This window comes from Anabrus simplex, chromosome 1 (assembly GCF_040414725.1).
Source record: "Anabrus simplex isolate iqAnaSimp1 chromosome 1, ASM4041472v1, whole genome shotgun sequence".
NCBI classification, from domain to species: Eukaryota; Metazoa; Arthropoda; class Insecta; order Orthoptera; family Tettigoniidae; genus Anabrus; species Anabrus simplex.
The window spans coordinates 158,785,935-158,805,566 of record NC_090265.1 but is presented as its reverse complement, the minus strand read 5'-3'; the positions used below and the strand labels follow the sequence as shown (position 1 = coordinate 158,805,566).

The 19,632-nt window shown below is 48.6% G+C and overlaps 1 protein-coding gene and 25 non-coding genes across 27 annotated transcripts in view; all 26 read right to left on the bottom strand.

The window, feature by feature from the left end:
• The window catches only part of LOC136863372 (uncharacterized), a 444,827-nt gene that overhangs the window by 271,048 nt on the left and 154,147 nt on the right, over positions 1-19,632 (bottom strand). The gene's annotated exons all lie outside the window — the stretch shown is intronic.
• On the bottom strand, positions 758-841 carry TRNAL-CAG (transfer RNA leucine (anticodon CAG)). The gene has a single exon. It is a non-coding gene; the product is annotated as a tRNA-Leu (tRNA).
• On the bottom strand, positions 1,183-1,266 carry TRNAL-CAG (transfer RNA leucine (anticodon CAG)). The gene has a single exon. It is a non-coding gene; the product is annotated as a tRNA-Leu (tRNA).
• TRNAL-CAG (transfer RNA leucine (anticodon CAG)) lies at positions 1,608-1,691 on the bottom strand. Its single transcript has one exon. It is a non-coding gene; the product is annotated as a tRNA-Leu (tRNA).
• On the bottom strand, positions 2,042-2,125 carry TRNAT-CGU (transfer RNA leucine (anticodon CAG)). Its single transcript has one exon. It is a non-coding gene; the product is annotated as a tRNA-Thr (tRNA).
• TRNAL-CAG (transfer RNA leucine (anticodon CAG)) lies at positions 2,690-2,773 on the bottom strand. The gene has a single exon. It is a non-coding gene; the product is annotated as a tRNA-Leu (tRNA).
• On the bottom strand, positions 3,126-3,209 carry TRNAL-CAG (transfer RNA leucine (anticodon CAG)). Its single transcript has one exon. It is a non-coding gene; the product is annotated as a tRNA-Leu (tRNA).
• On the bottom strand, positions 5,231-5,314 carry TRNAL-CAG (transfer RNA leucine (anticodon CAG)). The gene has a single exon. It is a non-coding gene; the product is annotated as a tRNA-Leu (tRNA).
• TRNAT-CGU (transfer RNA leucine (anticodon UAG)) lies at positions 5,667-5,750 on the bottom strand. The gene has a single exon. It is a non-coding gene; the product is annotated as a tRNA-Thr (tRNA).
• Positions 6,316-6,399, bottom strand: TRNAL-CAG (transfer RNA leucine (anticodon CAG)). Its single transcript has one exon. It is a non-coding gene; the product is annotated as a tRNA-Leu (tRNA).
• On the bottom strand, positions 7,601-7,684 carry TRNAL-CAG (transfer RNA leucine (anticodon CAG)). Its single transcript has one exon. It is a non-coding gene; the product is annotated as a tRNA-Leu (tRNA).
• TRNAL-CAG (transfer RNA leucine (anticodon CAG)) lies at positions 8,026-8,109 on the bottom strand. Its single transcript has one exon. It is a non-coding gene; the product is annotated as a tRNA-Leu (tRNA).
• TRNAT-CGU (transfer RNA leucine (anticodon CAG)) lies at positions 8,460-8,543 on the bottom strand. The gene has a single exon. It is a non-coding gene; the product is annotated as a tRNA-Thr (tRNA).
• TRNAL-CAG (transfer RNA leucine (anticodon CAG)) lies at positions 9,954-10,037 on the bottom strand. The gene has a single exon. It is a non-coding gene; the product is annotated as a tRNA-Leu (tRNA).
• TRNAL-CAG (transfer RNA leucine (anticodon CAG)) lies at positions 10,859-10,942 on the bottom strand. Its single transcript has one exon. It is a non-coding gene; the product is annotated as a tRNA-Leu (tRNA).
• TRNAL-CAG (transfer RNA leucine (anticodon CAG)) lies at positions 11,284-11,367 on the bottom strand. Its single transcript has one exon. It is a non-coding gene; the product is annotated as a tRNA-Leu (tRNA).
• TRNAL-CAG (transfer RNA leucine (anticodon CAG)) lies at positions 11,709-11,792 on the bottom strand. The gene has a single exon. It is a non-coding gene; the product is annotated as a tRNA-Leu (tRNA).
• TRNAL-CAG (transfer RNA leucine (anticodon CAG)) lies at positions 11,931-12,013 on the bottom strand. The gene has a single exon. It is a non-coding gene; the product is annotated as a tRNA-Leu (tRNA).
• TRNAL-CAG (transfer RNA leucine (anticodon CAG)) lies at positions 12,364-12,447 on the bottom strand. The gene has a single exon. It is a non-coding gene; the product is annotated as a tRNA-Leu (tRNA).
• On the bottom strand, positions 12,789-12,872 carry TRNAL-CAG (transfer RNA leucine (anticodon CAG)). The gene has a single exon. It is a non-coding gene; the product is annotated as a tRNA-Leu (tRNA).
• On the bottom strand, positions 13,196-13,279 carry TRNAL-CAG (transfer RNA leucine (anticodon CAG)). The gene has a single exon. It is a non-coding gene; the product is annotated as a tRNA-Leu (tRNA).
• On the bottom strand, positions 14,047-14,130 carry TRNAT-CGU (transfer RNA leucine (anticodon CAG)). The gene has a single exon. It is a non-coding gene; the product is annotated as a tRNA-Thr (tRNA).
• Positions 14,470-14,553, bottom strand: TRNAL-CAG (transfer RNA leucine (anticodon CAG)). The gene has a single exon. It is a non-coding gene; the product is annotated as a tRNA-Leu (tRNA).
• On the bottom strand, positions 15,952-16,035 carry TRNAL-CAG (transfer RNA leucine (anticodon CAG)). Its single transcript has one exon. It is a non-coding gene; the product is annotated as a tRNA-Leu (tRNA).
• Positions 17,877-17,960, bottom strand: TRNAL-CAG (transfer RNA leucine (anticodon CAG)). The gene has a single exon. It is a non-coding gene; the product is annotated as a tRNA-Leu (tRNA).
• Positions 19,163-19,246, bottom strand: TRNAL-CAG (transfer RNA leucine (anticodon CAG)). The gene has a single exon. It is a non-coding gene; the product is annotated as a tRNA-Leu (tRNA).

Sequence of the window (19,632 nt, the reverse complement as noted above, 5' to 3'; positions counted from 1 at the left end):
CCACTTTCTCTAAGCAGACCCTACGACTTGTTCGCGAAATAAGCTAGAAGTCAAGTAGCCATCTGGTGATGAATTCAGCGTGTAGTAATTCAGTTTCCGGTGTCCAAGAAAAATAGCCATGTCAGAAGTGGGATTGGAACGCACGGTCGAAATGTTAACTGCGACCTGAAGGCAGCGTCGAAGACCGCTCGGCCTTCCTGACTAGGGCAGTTGTTGCTCTCCGCTTTCCCTAAGCAGACCAACGACTTTTTCGCGTAATAAGCTACAAGTCAAGTATTGGTGATGAATTCAGAGTGGTATAATTGAGTTCCCGGTATCCAAGAAAAAAAGCTATGTCAGAATTGGGGTTCGAGCCCACGCCCACTGAAGAGGACTGCGACCTGAACGCAGCGCGTCAGACCTCTCGGCCATGCTGACACAAGTTTCTGATTCTCTAAGCAGACCCTGCGACTTGTTCGCGAAATAAGCTACAAGTCAAGTAGCCTACTGGTGATGAATTCAGCGTGTAGTAATTCAGTTTCCGGTGTCCAAGAAAAAAAACCATGTCAGAAGTGGGATTGGAACGCACGGTCCAAATGTTGCAGCGACCTGACGGCAGCGTCTAAGACCGCTCGGCCTTCCTGACTACGGCAGTTGTTGCCCTCCGCTTTCTCTAAGCAGACCCAACGACTTGTTCGCGTAATACGCTACAAGTCACGTATTGGTGATGAATTCAGAGTGGAGTAATTGAGTTTCCGGTATCCAAGAAAAAAAGCTATGCCAGAAGTGGGATTCGAACCCACGCCCACAGAGGTGGACTGCGACCTGAACGCAGCGCCTTAGACCGCTCGGCCATCATGACACACGTTTCCGTTGCTCTCTACTTTCTCTAAGCAGACCCTACGACTTGTTCGCGAAATAAGCTACAAGTCAAGTAGCCAACTGGTGATGAACTCAGCGTGTAGTAATTCAGTTTCCGGTATCCAAGAGAAAAAGTGGGATTGGAACGCACGCTCACAGATGTGGTCTGCCACCTGAAGGCAGCGTCTAAGACCGCTCAGCCTTCCTGACTACGGCAGTTGTTGCTCTCCGCTTTCTCTAAGCAGACCCAACGACTTGTTAGCGTAATACGCTACAAGTCAAGGTTTGGTGATGAATTCAGAGTGAAGTAATTGAGTTTCCGGTATCCAAGAAAAAAAGCTATGTCAGAAGTGGGATTCGAACCCACGCCCACAGAAGTGGACTGCGACCTGAACGCAGCGCCTTAGACCGCTCGGCCATCCTGACACACGATTCTGTTTCTCTCCACTTTCTCTAAGCAGACCCTACGATTTGTTCGCGAAATAAGCTACAAGTCATGTAGCCTACTGGTGATGAATTCAGCGTGTAGTAATTCAGTTTCCGGTATCCAAGAAAAAAAGTGGGATTGGAACGCACGCTCACAGATGTGGACTGAGACCTGAAGGCAGCGTCTAAGACCGATCGGCCTTCCTGACTAGGGCAGTTGTTGCTCTCCGCTTTCTCCAAGCAGTCCTAACGACTTTTTCGCGTAATAAGCTACAAGTCGAGTATTTGTGATGAATTCAGAGTGGAGTAATTGAGTTTCCGGTATCCAAGAAAGAAAGCTATGTCAGAAGTGGGATTCGAACCCACGCCCACAGAAGTGGACTGCGACCTGAACGCAGCGCCTTAGACCGCTCGGCCATCCTGACACACGTTTCTGTTTCTCTCCACTTTCTCTAAGCAGACCCTACGACTTGTTCGCGAAATAAGCTAGAAGTCAAGTAGCCATCTGGTGATGAATTCAGCGTGTAGTAATTCAGTTTCCGGTGTCCAAGAAAAATAGCCATGTCAGAAGTGGGATTGGAACGCACGGTCCAAATGTTGCCTGCGACCTGAAGGCAGGATCAAAGACCGCTCGGCCTTCCTGACTAGGGCAGTTGTTGCTCTCCGCTTTCTCTAAGAACCCAAAGACTTGTTCGCGTATTACGCTACAAGTCAAGTATTGGTGATGAATTCAGAGTGGAGTAATTGAGTTTCCGGTATCCAAGAAAAAAAGCCATGTCAGAAGTGGGATTCGAACCCACGCCCATAGAAGTGGACTGCGACACGAACGCAGCGCCTTAGACTGCTCGGCCATCCTGACACACGTGTCTGTTTCTCTCCACTTTATCTAAGCAGACCCAACGACTTGTTCGCGAAATAAGCTACAAGTCAAGTAGCCATCTGGTGATGAATTCAGCGTGTAGTAATTCAGTTTCCGCTATCCAAGAAAAAAAGTGCGATTGGAACGCACGCTCACATATGTGTTCTGCGACCTGAAGGCAGCGTCTAAGACCGCTCGGCCTTCCTGACTACGGCAGTTGTTGCTCTGCGCTTTCTCCAAGCAGACCCAACGACTTTTTCGGGTAATAAGCTACAAGTTCTTTATTGGTCATGAATTCAGAGTGGAGTAATTGAGTTTCCGGTATCCAAGAAAAAAAGGTATGTGAGAAGTGGGATTCGTACCCACGCCCACCGAAGTGGACTGCGACCTGAACGCAGCGCCTTAGACCGATCGGCCATCCTGACACACGATTTTGCTTCTCTCCACTTTCTCTAAGCAGACCCTACGACTTGTTTCGCGAAATAAGCTACAAGTTATGTAACCTACTGGTGACGAATTCAGCGTGTAGTAATTCAGTTTCCGGTGTCCAAGAAAAAAAAGCCATGTCAGTAGTGGGATTCGAACCCACGCCCACAGAAGTGGACTGCGACCTGAACGCAGCGCCTTAGACCGGTCGGCCATCCTGACACATGTTTCCGTTTCTCTCCACTTTCTGTAAGCAGACCCTACGACTTGTTCGCGAAATAAGCTACAAGTCAGGTAGCCTACTTGTGATGAATTCAGCGTGTAGTAATTCAGTTTCCGGTGTCCAAGAAAAAAAGTCATGTCAGAAGTGGGATTGGAACGCACGGTCGAAATGTTGCCTGCGACCTGAAGGCAGCGTCGAAGACCGCTCGGCCTTCCTGACTAGGGCAGTTGTTGCTCTCCGCTTTCTCTAAGCAGACCCAACGACTTTTTCGCGTAATAAGCTAGAAGTCAAGTATTGGTGATGAATTCAGAGTGGTATAATTGAGTTTCCGGTATCCAAGAAAAAAAGCTATGTCAGAAGTGCGATTCGAACCCACGCCCACAGAAGTGGACTGCGACCTGAACGCAGCGCCTTAGACCGCTCGGCCATCCTGACACACGTTTCTGTTACTCTCCAGGTTCTCTAAGCAGACCCTACGACTTGTTCGCGAAATAAGCTACAAGTCAAGTAGCCTACTGGTGTTGAATTCAGCGTGTAGTAATTCAGTTTCCGGTATCCAAGAAAAAAAGTAGGATTGGAACGCACGCTCACAGATGTGGACTGCGACCTGAAGGCAGCGTCGAAGACCGCTCGGCCTTCCTGACTACGGCAGTTGTTGCTCTCCGCTTTCTCTAAGCAGACCCAACGACTTGGTCACGTAATACGCTACAAGTCAAGTATTGGTGATGAATTCAGTGTGGAGTAATTGAGTTTCCGGTATCCAAGAAAAAAATCTATGTCATAGGTGGGATTCGAACCCACGCCCACAGAAGTGGACTGCGACCTGAACGCAACGCCTTAGACCGGGCGGCCATCCAGACACAAGTTTCTCCTTCTCTCCACTTTCTCTAAGCAGACCCTACGACTTGTTCGCGAAATAAGCTACAAGTCAAGTAGCCTACTGGTGATGAATTCAGCGTTTAGTAATTCAGTTTCCGGTATCCAAGGAAAAAAGTGGGATTGGAACGCACGCTCACAGATGTGGTCTGCGACCTGAAGGCAGCGTCTAAGACCGCTCGGCCTTCCTGACTACGGCAGTTGTTGCTCTCCGCTTTCTCCAAGCAGACCCAACGATTTTTCTCGTAATTAGCTACAAGTCAAGTATTGGTGATGAATTCAGAGTGGAGTAATTGAGTTTCCGGTATCCAAGAAAAAAAGCTATGTCAGAAGTAGGATTCGAATCCACGCCCGCAGATGTGGACTGCGACCTGAACGCAGCGCCTTAGACCGGGCGGCCATCCAGACACAAGTTTCTCTTGCTCTCCACTTTCTCTAAGCAGACCCTACGACTTGTTCGCGAAATGAGCTACAAGTCAAGTAGCCTACTGGTGATGAATTCAGCGTGTAGTAATTCAGTTTCCGGTGTCCAAGGAAATTAGCCATGTCAGAAATGGGATTGGAACGCACGGACCAAATGTTGCCTCGACCTTCCTGACTACGGCAGTTGTTGGTCTCCGCTTTCTCTAAGCAGACCCAACGACTTGGTCACGTAATACGCTACAAGTCAAGTATTGGTGATGAATTCAGAGTGGAGTAATTGAGTTTCCGGTATCCAAGAAAAAAATCTATGTCATATGTGGGATTCGAACCCACGCCCATAGAAGTGGACTGCGACCTGAACGCAACGCCTTTGACCGGGCGGCCATCCAGACACAAGTTTCTCTTTCTCTCCACTTTCTCTAAGCAGACCCCACGACTTGTTAGCGAAATGAGCTACAAGTCAAGTAGCCTACTGGTGATGAATTCAGCGTGTAGTAATTCAGTTTCCGGTATCCAAGAAAAAAAGTGGGATTGGAACGCACGCTCACAAATGTGGACTGCGACCTGAAGGCAGCGTCTAAGACCGCTCGGCCTTCCTGACTAGGGCAGTTGTTGCTCTCCGCTTTCTCTAAGCAGACCCAACGACTTTTTCGCGTAATAAGATACAAGTCAAGTATTGGTGATGAATTCAGAGTGGTATAATTGAGTTCCCGGTATCCAAGAAAGAAAGCTATGTCAGAATTGGGGTTCGAGCCCACGCCCACTGAAGTGGACTGCGACCTGAACGCAGCGCGTCAGACCTCTCGGCCATCCTGACACAAGTTTCTGATTTTCTAAGCAGACCCTGCGACTTGTTCGCGAAATAAGCTACAAGTCAAGTAGCCTACTGGTGATGAATTCAGCGTGTAGTAATTCAGTTTCCGGTGTCCAAGAAAAAAAACCATGTCAGAAGTGGGATTGGAACGCACGGTCCAATAGTTGCAGCGACCTGACGGCAGCGTCTAAGACCGCTCGGCCTTCCTGACTACGGCAGTTGTTGCTCTCCGCTTTCTGTAAGCAGACCCAACGTCTTGTTCGCGTAATACGCTACAAGTCACGTAATGGTGATGAATTCAGAGTGGAGTAATTGAGTTTCCGGTATCCAAGAAAAAAAGCTATGTCAGAAGTGGGATTCGAACCCACGCCCACAGAGGTGGACTGCGACCTGAACGCAGCGCCTTAGACCGCTCGGCCATCCTGACACACGTTTCCGTTGCTCTCTACTTTCTCTAAGCAGACCCTACGACTCGTTCGCGAAATAAGCTAGAAGTCAAGTAGCCATCTGGTGATGAATTCAGCGTGTAGTAATTCAGTTTCCGGTGTCCAAGAAAAATAGCCATGTCAGAAGTGGGATTGGAACGCACGGTCCAAATGTTGCCTGCGACCTGAAGGCAGGATCAAAGACCGCTCGGCCTTCCTGACTAGGGCAGTTGTTGCTCTCCGCTTTCTCTAAGCAGACCCAAAGACTTGTTCGCGTATTACGCTACAAGTCAAGTATTGGTGATGAATTCAGAGTGGAGTAATTGAGTTTCCGGTATCCAAGAAAAAAAGCCACGTCAGAAGTGGGATTCGAACCCACGCCCATAGAAGTGGTCTGCGACACGAACGCAGCGCCTTAGACTGCTCGGCCATCCTGACACACGTTTCTGTTTCTCTCCACTTTATCTAAGCAGACCCTACGACTTGTTCGCGAAATAAGCTACAAGTCAAGTAGCCTACTGGTGATGAATTCAGCGTGTAGTAATTCAGTTTCCGCTATCCAAGAAAAAAAGTGCGATTGGAACGCACGCTCACAGATGTGTTCTGCGACCTGAAGGCAGCGTCTAAGACCGCTCGTCCTTCCTGACTACGGCAGTTGTTGCTCTCCGCTTTCTCCAAGCAGACCCAACGACTTTTTCGGGTAATAAGCTACAAGTTCTTTATTGGTGATGAATTCAGAGTGGAGTAATTGAGTTTCCGGTATCCAAGAAAAAAAGCTATGTCAGAAGTGGGATTCGTACCCACGCCCACAGAAGTGGACTGCAAACTGAACGCAGCGCCTTAGACCGATCGGCCATCCTGACACAAGATTTTGCTTCTCTCCACTTTCTCTAAGCAGACCCTACGACTTGTTTCGCGAAATAGGCTACAAGTCAAGTAACCTACTGGTGACGAATTCAGCGTGTAGTAATTCAGTTTCCGGTTTCCAAGAAAAAAAAAGCCATGTCAGTAGTGGGATTCGAACCCACGCCCACAGAAGTGGACTGCGACCTGAACGCAGCGCCTTAAACCGGTCGGCCATCCTGACACATGTTTCTGTTTCTCTCCACTTTCTGTAAGCAGACCCTACGACTTGCTCGCGAAATAAGCTACAAGTCAAGTAGCCTACTTGTGATGAATTCAGCGTGTAGTAATTCAGTTTCCGGTGTCCAAGAAAAAAAGTCATGTCAGAAGTGGGATTGGAACGCACGGTCGAAATGTTAACTGCGACCTGAAGGCAGCGTCGAAGACCGCTCGGCCTTCCTGACTAGGGCAGTTGTTGCTCCCCGCTTTCTCTAAGCAGACCCAACGACTTTTTCGCGTAATAAGCTACAAGTCAAGTATTGGTGATGAATTCAGAGAGGTATAATTGAGTTCCCGGTATCCAAGAAAAAAAGCTAGGTCAGAATTGGGGTTCGAGCTCACGCCCACTGAAGAGGACTGCGACCTGAACGCAGCGCGTCAGACCTCTCGGCCATCCTGACACAAGTTTCTGATTCTCTAAGCAGACCCTGCGACTTGTTCGCGAAATAAGCTACAAGTCAAGTAGCCTACTGGTGATGAATTCAGCGTGTAGTAATTCAGTTTCCGGTGTCCAAGAAAAAAAACCATGTCAGAAGTGGGATTGGAACGCACGGTCCAAATGTTGCAGCGACCTGACGGCAGCGTCTAAGACCGCTCGGCCTTCCTGACTACGGCAGTTGTTGCCCTCCGCTTTCTCTAAGCAGACCCAACGACTTGTTCGCGTAATACGCTACAAGTCACGTATTGGTGATGAATTCAGAGTGGAGTAATTGAGTTTCCGGTATCCAAGAAAAAAAGCTATGTCAGAAGTGGGATTCGAACCCTCGCCCTCAGAGGTGGACTGCGACCTGAACTGAGCGCCTTAGAACGCTCGTCCATCCTGACACACGTTTCCGTTGCTCTCTACTTTCTCTAAGCAGACCCTACGACTTGTTCGCGAAATAAGCTACAAGTCTAGTAGCCAACTGGTGATGAACTCAGCGTGTAGTAATTCAGTTTCCGGTATCCAAGAGAAAAAGTGGGATTGGAACGCACGCTCACAGATGTGGTCTGCCACCTGAAGGCAGCGTCTAAGACCGCTCAGCCTTCCTGACTACGGCAGTTGTTGCTCTCCGCTTTCTCTAAGCAGACCCAACGACTTGTTAGCGTAATACGCTACAAGTCAAGGTTTGGTGATGAATTCAGAGTGGAGTAATTGAGTTTCCGGTATCCAAGAAAGAAAGCTATGTCAGAAGTGGGATTCGAACCCACGCCCACAGAAGTGGACTGCGACCTGAACGCAGCGCCTTAGACCGCTCGGCCATCCTGACACACGATTCTGGTTCTCTCCACTTTCTCTAAGCAGACCCTACGATTTGTTCGCGAAATAAGCTACAAGTCAAGTAGCCTACTGGTGATGAATTCAGCGTGTAGTAATTCAGTTTCCGGTATCCAAGAAAAAAAGTGGGATTGGAACGCACGCTCACAGATGTGGACTGAGACCTGAAGGCAGCGTCTAAGACCGATCGGCCTTCCTGACTAGGGCAGTTGTTGCTCTCCGCTTTCTCTAAGCAGACCCAACGACTTTTTCGCGTAATAAGCTACAAGTCAAGTATTGGTGATGAACTCAGAGTGGAGTAATTGAGTTTCCGGTATCCAAGAAAGAAAGCTATGTCAGAAGTGGGATTCGAACCCACGCCCACAGAAGTGGACTGCGACCTGAACGCAGCGCCTTAGACCGCTCGGCCATCCTGACACACGTTTCTGTTTCTCTCCACTTTCTCTAAGCAGACCCTACGACTTGTTCGCGAAATAAGCTAGAAGTCAAGTAGCCATCTGGTGATGAATTCAGCGTGTAGTAATTCAGTTTCCGGTGTCCAAGAAAAATAGCCATGTCAGAAGTGGGATTGGAACGCACGGTCCAGATGTTGCCTGCGACCTGAAGGCAGGATCAAAGACCGCTCGGCCTTCCTGACTAGGGCAGTTGTTGCTCTCCGCTTTCTCTAAGAACCCAAAGACATGTTCGCGTATTACGCTACAAGTCAAGTATTGGTGATAAATTCAGAGTGGAGTAATTGAGTTTCCGGTATCCAAGAAGAAAAGCCATGTCAGAAGTGGGATTCGAACCCACGCCCATAGAAGTGGACTGCGACACGAACGCAGCGCCTTAGACTGCTCGGCCATCCTGACACACGTTTCTGTTTCTCTCCACTTTATCTAAGCAGACCCTACGACTTGTTTCGCGAAATAAGCTACAAGTTAAGTAACCTACTGGTGACGAATTCAGCGTGTAGTAATTCAGTTTCCGGTGTCCAAGAAAAAAAAGCCATGTCAGTAGTGGGATTCGAACCCACGCCCACAGAAGTGGACTGCGACCTGAACGCAGCGCCTTAGACTGGTCGGCCATCCTGACACATGTTTCTGTTTCTCTCCACTTTCTGTAAGCAGACCCTACGACTTGTTCGCGAAATAAGCTACAAGTCAAGTAGCCTACTTGTGATGAATTCAGCGTGTAGTAATTCAGTTTCCGGTGTCCAAGAAAAAAAGTCATGTCAGAAGTGGGATTGGAACGCACGGTCGAAATGTTGCCTACGACCTGAAGGCAGCGTCGAAGACCGCTCGGCCTTCCTGACTAGGGCAGTTGTTGCTCTCCGCTTTCTCTAAGCAGACCCAACGACTTTTTCGCGTAATAAGCTACAAGTCTAGTATTGGTGATGAATTCAGAGTGGTATAATTGAGTTTCCGGTATCCAAGAAAAAAAGCTATGTCAGAAGTGCGATTCGAACCCACGAACACAGAAGTGGACTGCGACCTGAACGCAGCGCCTTAGACCGCTCGGCCATCCTGACACACGTTTCTGTTACTCTCCAGGTTCTCTAAGCAGACCCTACGACTTGTTCGCGAAATAAGCTACAAGTCAAGTAGCCTACTGGTGATGAATTCAGCGTGTAGTAATTCAGTTTCCGGTATCCAAGAAAAAAAGTGGGATTGGAACGCACGCTCACAGATGTGGACTGCGACCTGAAGGCAGCGTCGAAGACCGCTCGGCCTTCCTGACTAGGGCAGTTGTTGCTCTCCGCTTTCTCTAAGCAGACCCAACGACTTGGTCACGTAATACGCTACAAGTTCTTTATTGGTGATGAATTCAGAGTGGAGTAATTGAGTTTCCGGTATCCAAGAAAAAAAGCTATGTCAGAAGTGGGATTCGAATCCACGCCCGCAGAAGTGGACTGCGACCTGAACGCAGCGCCTTAGACCGGGCGGCCATCCAGACACAAGTTTCTCTTGCTCTCCACTTTCTCTAAGCAGACCCTACGACTTGTTCGCGAAATGAGCTACAAGTCAAGTAGCCTACTGGTGATGAATTCAGTGTCCGGTATCCAAGAAAAAAAGTGCGATTGGAACGTACGCTCACAGATGTGGTCTCCGACCTGAAGGCAGCGTCTAAGACCGCTCGGCCTTCCTGACTACGGCAGTTGTTGCTCTCCGCTTTCTCTAAGCAGACCCAACGACTTTTTCGCGTAATAAGCTACAAGTCAAGTATTGGTGATGAATTCAGTGTGGAGTAATTGAGTTTCCGGTATCCAAGAAAAAAAGCTATGTCAGAAGTGCGATTCGAACCCACGCCCACTGAAGTGGACTGCGACCTGAACGCAGCGCCTTAGACCGCTCGGCCATCCTGACACACGTTTCTGTTTCTCTCCAGTTTCTCTAAGCCGACCCTATGACTTGTTCGCGAAATATGCTACAAGTCAAGTAGCCTACTGGTGATGAACTCAGCGTGTAGTAATTCAGTTTCCGGTGTCCAAGGAAAATAGCCATGTCAGAAATGGGATTGGAACGCACGGTCCAAATGTTGCCTCGACCTTCCTGACTACGGCAGTTGTTGCTCTCCGCTTTCTCTAAGCAGACCCAACGACTTGGTCACGTAATACGCTACAAGTCAAGTATTGGTGATGAATTCAGAGTGGAGTAATTGAGTTTCCGGTATCCAAGAAAAAAATCTATGTCATATGTGGGATTCGAACCCACGCCCATAGAAATGGACTGCGACCTGAACGCAACGCCTTAGACCGGGCGGCCATCCAGACACAAGTTTCTCTTTCTCTCCACTTTCTCTAAGCAGACCCTACACTTGTTAGCGAAATGAGCTACAATTTTATTATTATTATTGATATATACAGTCGTATCAGCACACACGTTTTTAAAACATAACCGGTTTTCGGACAAGTCAAGTAGCCTACTGGTGATGAATTCAGCGTTTAGTAATTCAGTGTCCGGTATCCAAGAAAAAAAGTGGGATTGGAACGTACGCTGACAGATGTGGTCTCCGACCTGAAGGCAGCCTCTAAGACCCGAGCGGCCTTCCTGACTACGGCAGTTGTTGCTCTCCGCTTTCTCTAAGCAGACCCAACGACTTGTTCGCGTAATACGCTACAAGTCAAGTATTGGTGATGAATTCAGAGTGGAGTAATTGAGTTTCCGGTATCCAAGTAAAACAGCCATGTCAGAAGTGGGATTCGAACCAACGCCCACAGAAGTGGACTGCGACCTGAACGCAGCGCCTTAGACAGCTCGGCCATCCTGACACAAGCTTCTGTTGCTCTCCACTTTCTCTAAGCAGACCCTACGACTTGTTCGCGAAATAAGCTACAAGTCAAGTAGCCTACTGGTGATGAATTCAGCGTGTAGTAATTCAGTGTCCGGTATCCAAGAAAAAAAGTGGGATTGGAAAGCACGCTCACAGATGTGGTCTCCGACCTGAAGGCAGCGTCTAAGACCTCTCGGCCTTCCTGACTACGGCAGTTGTTGCTCTCCGCTTTCTCTAAGCAGACCCAACGACTTTTTCGCGTAATACGCTACTAGTCAAGTATTGGTGATGAATTCAGAGTGGAGTAATTGAGTTTCCGGTATCCAAGGAAAAAAGCTCTGTCAGAAGTGGGATTCGAACCCACGCCCACAGAAGTGGACTGCGACCTGAACGCAGTGCCTTAGACCGCTCGGCCATCCTGACACACGTTTCTGTTTCCCTCCACTTTCTCTAAGCAGACCCTACGACTTGTTCGCGAAATAAGCTACAAGTCAAGTAGCCTAGTGGTGAAGAATTCAGCATGTAGTAATTCAGTTTCCGGTATCCGAGAAAAAAAGTGCGATTGGAACGCACGCTCACAGATGTGGTCTGCGACCTGAAGGCAGCGTCTAAGACCGCTCGGCCTTCCTGACTACGGCAGTTGTTGCTCTCCGCTTTCTCCAAGCAGACCCAACGACTTTTTCGGGTGATAAGCTACAAGTTCTTTATTGGTGATGAATTCAGAGTGGAGTAATTGAGTTTCCGGTATCCAAGAAAAAAAGCTATGTCAGAAGTGGGATTCGAACCCACGCCCACAGAAGTGGACTGCGACCTGAACGCAGCGCCTTAGACCGCTCGGCCATCCTGACACACGATTTTGTTTCTCTCCACTTTCTCTAAGCAGACCCTACGACTTGTTTCGCGAAATAAGCTACAAGTCAAGTAACCTACTTGTGACGAATTCAGCGTGTAGTAATTCAGTTACCGGTGTCCAAGAAAAAAATCCATGTCAGAAGTGGGATTCGAACCCACGCCACAGAAGTGGACTGCGACCTGAACGCAGCGCCTTAGACCGGTCGGCCATCCTGACACATGTTTCTGTTTCTCTCCACTTTCTGTAAGCAGACCCTACGACTTGTTCGCGAAATAAGCTACAAGTCAAGTAGCCTACTGGTGATGAATTCAGCGTGTAGTAATTCAGTTTCCGGTGTCCAAGAAAAAAAGTCATGTCAGAAGTGGGATTGGAACGCACGGTCGAAATGTTGCCTGCGACCTGAAGGCAGCGTCGAAGACCGCTGGGCTTCCTGACTAGGGCAGTTGTTGCTCTCCGCTTTCTCTAAGCAGACCCAACGACTTTTTCGCGTAATAAGCTACAAGTCAATATTGGTGATGAATTCAGTGTGGAGTAATTGAGTTTCCGGTATCCAAGAAGAAAAGCTATGTCAGAAGTGCGATACGAACCCACGCCCACAGAAGTGGACTGCGACCTGAACGCAGCGCCTTAGACCGCTCGGCCATCCTGACACACGTTTCTGTTCCTCTCCAGTTTCTCTAAGTAGACCCTACGACTTGTTCGCGAAATAAGCTACAAGTCAAGTAGCCTACTGGTGATGAATTCAGCGTGTAGTAATTCAGTTTCCGGTATCCAAGAAAAAAAGTGGGATTGGAACGCACGCTCACAGATGTGGACTGCGACCTGAAGGCAGCGTCGAAGACCGCTCGGCCTTCCTGACTAGGGCAGTTGTTGCTCTCCGCTTTCTCTAAGCAGACCCAACGACTTTTTCGCGTAATAAGCTACAAGTCAAGTATTGGTGATGAATTCAGTGTGGAGTAATTGAGTTTCCGTTATCCAAGAAAAAAAGCTATGTCAGAAGTGCGATTCGAACCCACGCCCACAGAAGTCGACTGCGACCTGAACGCAGCGCCTTAGACCGCTCGGCCATCCTGACACACGTTTCTGTTTCTCTCCAGTTTCTCTAAGCCGACCCTATGACTTGTTCGCGAAATATGCTACAAGTCAAGTAGCCTACTGATGATGAATTCAGCGTGTAGTAATTCAGTTTCCGGTGTCCAAGGAAAATAGCCATGTCAGAAATGGGATTGGAACGCACGGTCCAAATGTTGCCTCGGCCTTCCTGACTACGGCAGTTGTTGCTCTCCGCTTTCTCTAACCAGACCCAACGACTTGTTCGCGTAATACGCTACAAGTCAAGTATTGGTGATGAATTCAGAGTGGAGTAATTGAGTTTCCGGTATCCAAATAAAACCGACATGTCAGAAGTGGGATTCGAACCAACGCCCACAGAAGTGGACTGCGACCTGAACGCAGCGCCTTACACAGCTCGGCCATCCTGACACAAGCTTCTGTTGCTCTCCACTTTCTCTAAGCAGACCCTACGACTTGTTCGCGAAATAAGCTACAAGTCAAGTAGCCTACTGGTGATGAATTCAGCGTGTAGTAATTCAGTTTCCGGTATCCAAGAAAAAAAGTGGGATTGGAACGCACGCTCACAAATGTGGACTGCGACCTGAAGGCAGCGTCGAAGACCGCTCGGCCTTCCTGACTAGGGCAGTTGTTGCTCTCCGCTTTCTCCAAGCAGACCCAACGACTTTCTCGCGTAATAAGCTACAAGTCAAGTATTGGTGATGAATTCAGAGTGGAGTAATTGAGTTTCCGGTATCCAAAAAAAAAAGCTATGTCAGAATTGGGGTTCGAGCCCACGCCCACTGAAGTGGACTGCGACCTGAACGCAGCGCGTCAGACCTCTCGGCCATCCTGACACAAGTTTCTGATTCTCTAAGCAGACCCTACGACTGGTTTCGCGAAATAAGCTAGAAGTTAAGTAGCCATCTGGTGATGAATTCAGCGTGTAGTAATTCAGTTTCCGGTGTCCAAGAAAAATAGCCATGTCAGAAGTGGGATTGGAACGCACGGTCCAAATGTTGCCTGCGACCTGAAGGCAGGAACAAAGACCGCTCGGCCTTCCTGACTAGGGCAGTTTTTGCTCTCCGCTTTCTCTAAGCAGACCAAACGACTTTTTCGCGTAATAAGCTACGAGTCAAGTATTGGTGATGAATTCAGAGTGGAGTAATTGAGTTTCCGGTATCCAAGAAAAAAAGCCATGTCAGAAGTGGGATTCGAACCCACGCCCATAGAAGTGGACTGCGACACGAACGCAGCGCCTTAGACTGCTCGGCCATCCTGACACAGGTTACTGTTTCTCTCCACTTTATCTAAACAGACCCTACGACTTGTTCGCGAAATAAGCTACAAGTCAAGTAGCCTACTGGTGATGAATTCAGCGTGTAGTAATTCAGTTTCCGCTATCGAAGAAAAAATTGCGATCGGAACGCACGCTCACGGATGTGGTCTGCGACCTGAAGGCAGCGTCGAAGACCGCTCGGCCTTCCTGACTAGGACAGTTGTTGCTCTCCGCTTTCTCTAAGCACACCCAACGACTTTTTCGCGTAATAAGCTACAAGTCAATATTGGTGATGAATTCAGTGTGGAGTAATTGAGTTTCCGGTATCCAAGAAAAAAAGCTATGTCAGAAGTGCGATTCGAACCCACGCCCACAGAAGTGGACTGCGACCTGAACGCAGCGCCTTAGCCCGCTCGGCCATCTTGACAAACGTTTCTGTTCCTCTCCAGTTTCTCTAAGCAGACCCTACGACTTGTTCGCGAAATAAGCTACAATTCAAGTAGCCTACTGGTGATGAATTCAGCGTGTAGTAATTCAGTTTCCGGTGTCCAAGAAAAATAGCCATGTCAGAAATGGGATTGGAACGCACGGTCCAAATGTTGCCTCGGCCTTCCTGACTACGGCAGTTGTTGCTCTCCGCTTTCTCTAAGCAGACCCAACGACTTGTTCGCGTAATACGCTACAAGTCAATTAGCCTACTGTTGATGAATTCAGCGTGTAGTAATTCAGTGTCCGGTATCCAAGAAAAAAAGTGGGATTGGAACGCACGCTCACAGATGTGGTCTCCGACCTGAAGGCAGCGTCTAAGACCTCTCGGCCTTCCTGACTACGGCAGTTGTTGCTCTCTACTTTCTCTAAGCAGACCCAACGACTTTTTCGCGAAATAAGCTACAAGTCAAGTAGCCTACTGTTGATGAATTCAGCGTGTAGTAATTCAGTTTCCGGTGTCCAAGAAAAAAAACCATGTCAGAAGTGGGATTGGAACGCACGGTCCAAAAGTTGCAGCGACCTGACGGCAGCGTCTAAGACCGCTCGGCCTTCCTGACTACGGCAGTTGTAGCCCTCCGCTTTCTCTAAGCAGACCCAACGACTTGTTCGCGTAATACGCTACAAGTCAAGTATTGGTGATGAATTCAGAGTGGAGTAATTGAGTTTCCGGTATCCAAGAAAGAAATCTATGTCAGAAGTGGGATTCGAACCCCCGCACACAGAAGTGGACTGCGACCTGAACGCAGCGCCTTAGACCGCTCGGCCATCCTGACACACGATTCTGTTTCTCTCCACTTTCTCTAAGCAGACCCTACGGTTTGTTCGCGAAATAAGCTACAAGTCAAGTAGCCTACTGGTGATGAATTCAGCGTGTAGTAATTCAGTTTCCGGTATCCAAGAAAAAAAGTGGGATTGGAACGCACGCTCACAGATGTGGACTGAGACCTGAAGGCAGCGTCTAAGACCGCTCGGCCTTCCTGACTAGGGCAGTTGTTGCTCTCCGCTTTCTCTAAGCAGACCCAACGACGTTTTCGCGTAATAAGCTACAAGTCAAGTATTGGTGATGAATTCAGAGTGGAGTAATTGAGTTTCCGGTATCCAAGAAAGAAAGCTATGTCAGAATTGGGATTCGAACCCGCGCCCGCAGAAGTGGACTGCGACCTGAACGCAGCGCCTTAGACCGCTCGGCCATCCCGACACACGATTTTGTTTCTCTCCACTTTCTCTAAGCAGACCCTACGACTTGTTTCGCGAAATAAGCTACAAGTCAAGTAAAATACTGGTGACGAATTCAGCGTGTAGTAATTCAGTTTCCGGTGTCCAAGAAAAAAAGCCATGTCAGAAGTGGGATTCGAACCCACGCCCACACAAGTGGACTGCAACCTGAACGCAGCGCCTTAGACCGGTCGGCCATCCTGACACATGTTTCTCTTTCTCTCCACTTTCTGTAAGCAGACCCTACGACTTGTTCGCGAAATAAGCTACAAGTCAAGTAGCCTACTAGTGATGAATTCAGCGTGTAGTAATTCAGTTTCCGGTGTCCAAGAAAAAATGTCATGTCAGAAGTGGGATTGGAACGCACGGTCGAAATGTTGCCTGCGACCTGAAAGCAGCGTCGAAGACCGCTCGGCCTTCCTGACTAGGGCAGTTGTTGCTCTCCGCTTTCTCTAAGCAGACCCAACGACTTTTTCGCTTAATAAGCTACAAGTCAAGTATTGGTGATGAATTCAGAGTGGAGTAATTCAGTTTCCGGTATCCAAGAAAGAAATCTATGTCAGAAGTTGGATTCGAACCCCCGCACACAGAAGTGGACTGCGACCTGAACGCAGCGCCTTAGACCGCTCGGCCATCCTGACACATGTTTCTCTTTCTCTCCACTTTCTGTAAGCAGACCCTACGACTTGTTCGCGTAATACGCTACAAGTCATGTATTGGTGATGAATTCAGAGTGGAGTAATTGAGTTTCCGGTATCCAAGAAAGAAATCTATGTCAGATGTGGGATTCGAACCCCCGCACACAGAAGTGGACTGCGACCTGAACGCAGCGCCTTAGACCGCTCGGTCATCCTGACACACGTTTCAGTTTCTCTCCAGTTTCTCTAAGCAGACCCTACGACTTGTTCGCGAAATAAGCTACAAGTCAAGTAGCCTACTGGTGATGAATTCAGCGTGTAGTAATTCAGTTTCCGGTATCCAAGAAAAAAAGTGGGATTGGAACGCACGCTCACAGATGTGGACTGCGACCTGAACGCAGCGTCGAAGACCGCTCGGCCTTCCTGACTACGGCAGTTGTTGCTCTCCGCTTTCTCTAAGCAGACCCAACGACTTGGTCACGTAATACGCTACAAGTCAAGTATTGGTGATGAATTCAGTGTGGAGTAATTCAGTTTCCGGTATCCAAGAAAAAAATCTATGTCATAGGTGGGATTCGAACCCACGCCCACAGAAGTAGACTGCGACCTGAACGCATCGCCTTAGACCGGGCGGCCATCCAGACACAATTTTCTCTTTCTCTCCACTTTCTCTAAGCAGACCCAACGACTTGTTCGCGAAATAAGCTACAATTCAAGTAGCCTACTGGTGATGAATTCAGCGTTTAGTAATTCAGTTTCCGGTATCCAAGGAAAAAAGTGGGATTGGAACGCACGCTCACAGATGTGGTCTGCGACCTGAAGGCAGCGTCTAAGACCGCTCGGCCTTCCTGACTACGGCAGTTGTTGCTCTCCTCTTTCTCCAAGCAGACCCAACGAATTTTTCGCGTAATTAGCTGCAAGTCAAGTATTGGTGATGAATTCAGAGTGGAGTAATTGAATTTCCGGTATCCAAGAAAAAAAGCTATGTCAGAAGTAGGATTCGACCCACGCCCGCAGATGTGGACTGCGACCTGAACGCAGCGCCTTAGACGGGGCGGCCATCCAGACACAATTTTCTCTTGGTCTCCACTTTCTCTAAGCAGACCCTACGAGTTGTTCGCGAAATGAGCTACAAGTCAAGTAGCCTACTGGTGATGAATTCAGCGTGTAGTAATTCAGTTTCCGGTATCCAAGAAAAAACGGGGGATTAGAACGCACGCTCACAAATGTGGACTGCGACCTGAGGGCAGCGCCTAAGACCGCTCGGCCTTCCTGACTAGGGCAGTTGTTGCTCTCCGCTTTCTCTAAGCAGACCCAACGAATTTTTCGCGTAATAAGCTACAAGTCAAGTATTGGTGATGAATTCAGAGTGGAGTAATTGAGTTCCCGGTATCGAAGAAAGAAGCTAAGTCAGAAGTAGGATTCGAACCCACGCCCACAGAAGTGGACTGCGACCTGAACGCAGCGCCTTAGACCGCTCGGCCATCCTGACACACGTTTCTGTTTCTCTCCACCTTTTTCTAAGCAGACCCTACGACTTGCTCGCGAAATAAGCTACAAGTCAAGTAGCCTACTGTTGATGAATTCAGCGTGTAGTAATTCAGTCTCCGGTGTCCAAGAAAAAAAGTGGGATTGGAACGCACGCTCACAGATGTTGTCTGCGAACTGAAGGCAGCGTCTAAGACCGCTCGGCCTTCCTGACTAGGGCAGTTGTTGCTCTCCGCTTTTTCTAAGCAGACCCAACGACTTGTTCGCGTAATACGCTACAAATCAAGTATTGGTGATGAATTCAGTGTGGAGTAATTGAGTTTCCGGTATCCAAGAAAAAAATCTATGTCATAGGTGGGATTCGAACCCACGCCCATAGAAGTGGACTGCGACCTGAACGCAGCGCCTTAGACGGCTGGGCCATCCTGACACAATTTTCTCTTTATCTCCACTTTCTCTAAGCAGACCCTACGACTTGTTCACGAAATGAGCTACAAGTCTAGTAGCCTACTGGTGATGAATTCAGCGTGTAGTAATTCAGTCTCCGGTATCCAAGAAAAAAAGTGGGATCGGAGCGCACGCTCACAGATGTGGTCTGCGACCTGAAGGCAGCGTCTAAGACCGCTCGGCCTTCCTGACTACGGCAGTTGTTGCTCTCCGCTTTCTCCAAGCAGACCCAACGACTTTCTCGCGTAATAAGCTACAAGTCAAGTATTGGTGATGAATTCAGAATGGAGTAATTGTTTTTCCGGTATCCAAGAAATAAAGCTATGTCAGAAATGGGGTTAGAACCCACGCCCACTGAAGTGGACTGCGACCCGAACGCAGCGCGTCAGATCTCTCGGCCATCCTGACACAAGTTTCTGATTCTCTCCACTTTCTCTAAGCAGACCCTGCGACTTGTTCGCGAAATAAGCTACAAGTCAAGTAGCCTACTGGTGATGAACTCAGCGTGTAGTAATTCAGTTTCCGGTGTCCAAGAAAAAAAACCATGTCAGAAGTGGGATTGGAACGCACGGTCCAAAAGTTGCAGCGACCTGAAGGCAGCGTCTAAGACCGCTCGGCCTTCCTGACTACGGCAGTTGTTGCTCTCCGCTTTCTCTTAGCAGACCCAACGACCTGTTCGCGTAATACGCTACAAGTCAAGTATTGGTGATGAATTCAGTGTGGAGTAATTGAGTTTCCGGTATCGAAGAAAAAAAGCTATGTCAGAAGTGGGATTCGAACCCACGCCCACAGAGGTGGACTGCGACCTGAACGCAGCGCCTTAGACCGCTCAACCATCCTGGCACACGATTCCGTTTCGCTCCACTTTCTCTAAGCAGACCCTACGACTTGTTCGCGAAATAAGCTACAAGTCAAGTAGCCTACTGGTGATGAATTCAGCGTGTAGTAATTCAGTTTGCGGTATCCAAGAAAAAAAGTGGGATTGGAACGCACGCTCACAGATGTGGTCTGCGACCTGAAGGCAGCGTCTAAGACCGCTCGGCCTTCTGACTACGGCAGTTGTTGCTCTCCGCTTTCTCCAAGCAGACCCAACGACTTTTTCTCGTAATAAGCTACAAGTCAAGTATTGGTGATGAATTCAGAGTGGAGTAATTGAGTTTCCGGTATCCAAGAAGAAAAGCTATGTCAGAAGTAGGATTCGAACCCACGCCCACAGAAGTGGACTGCGC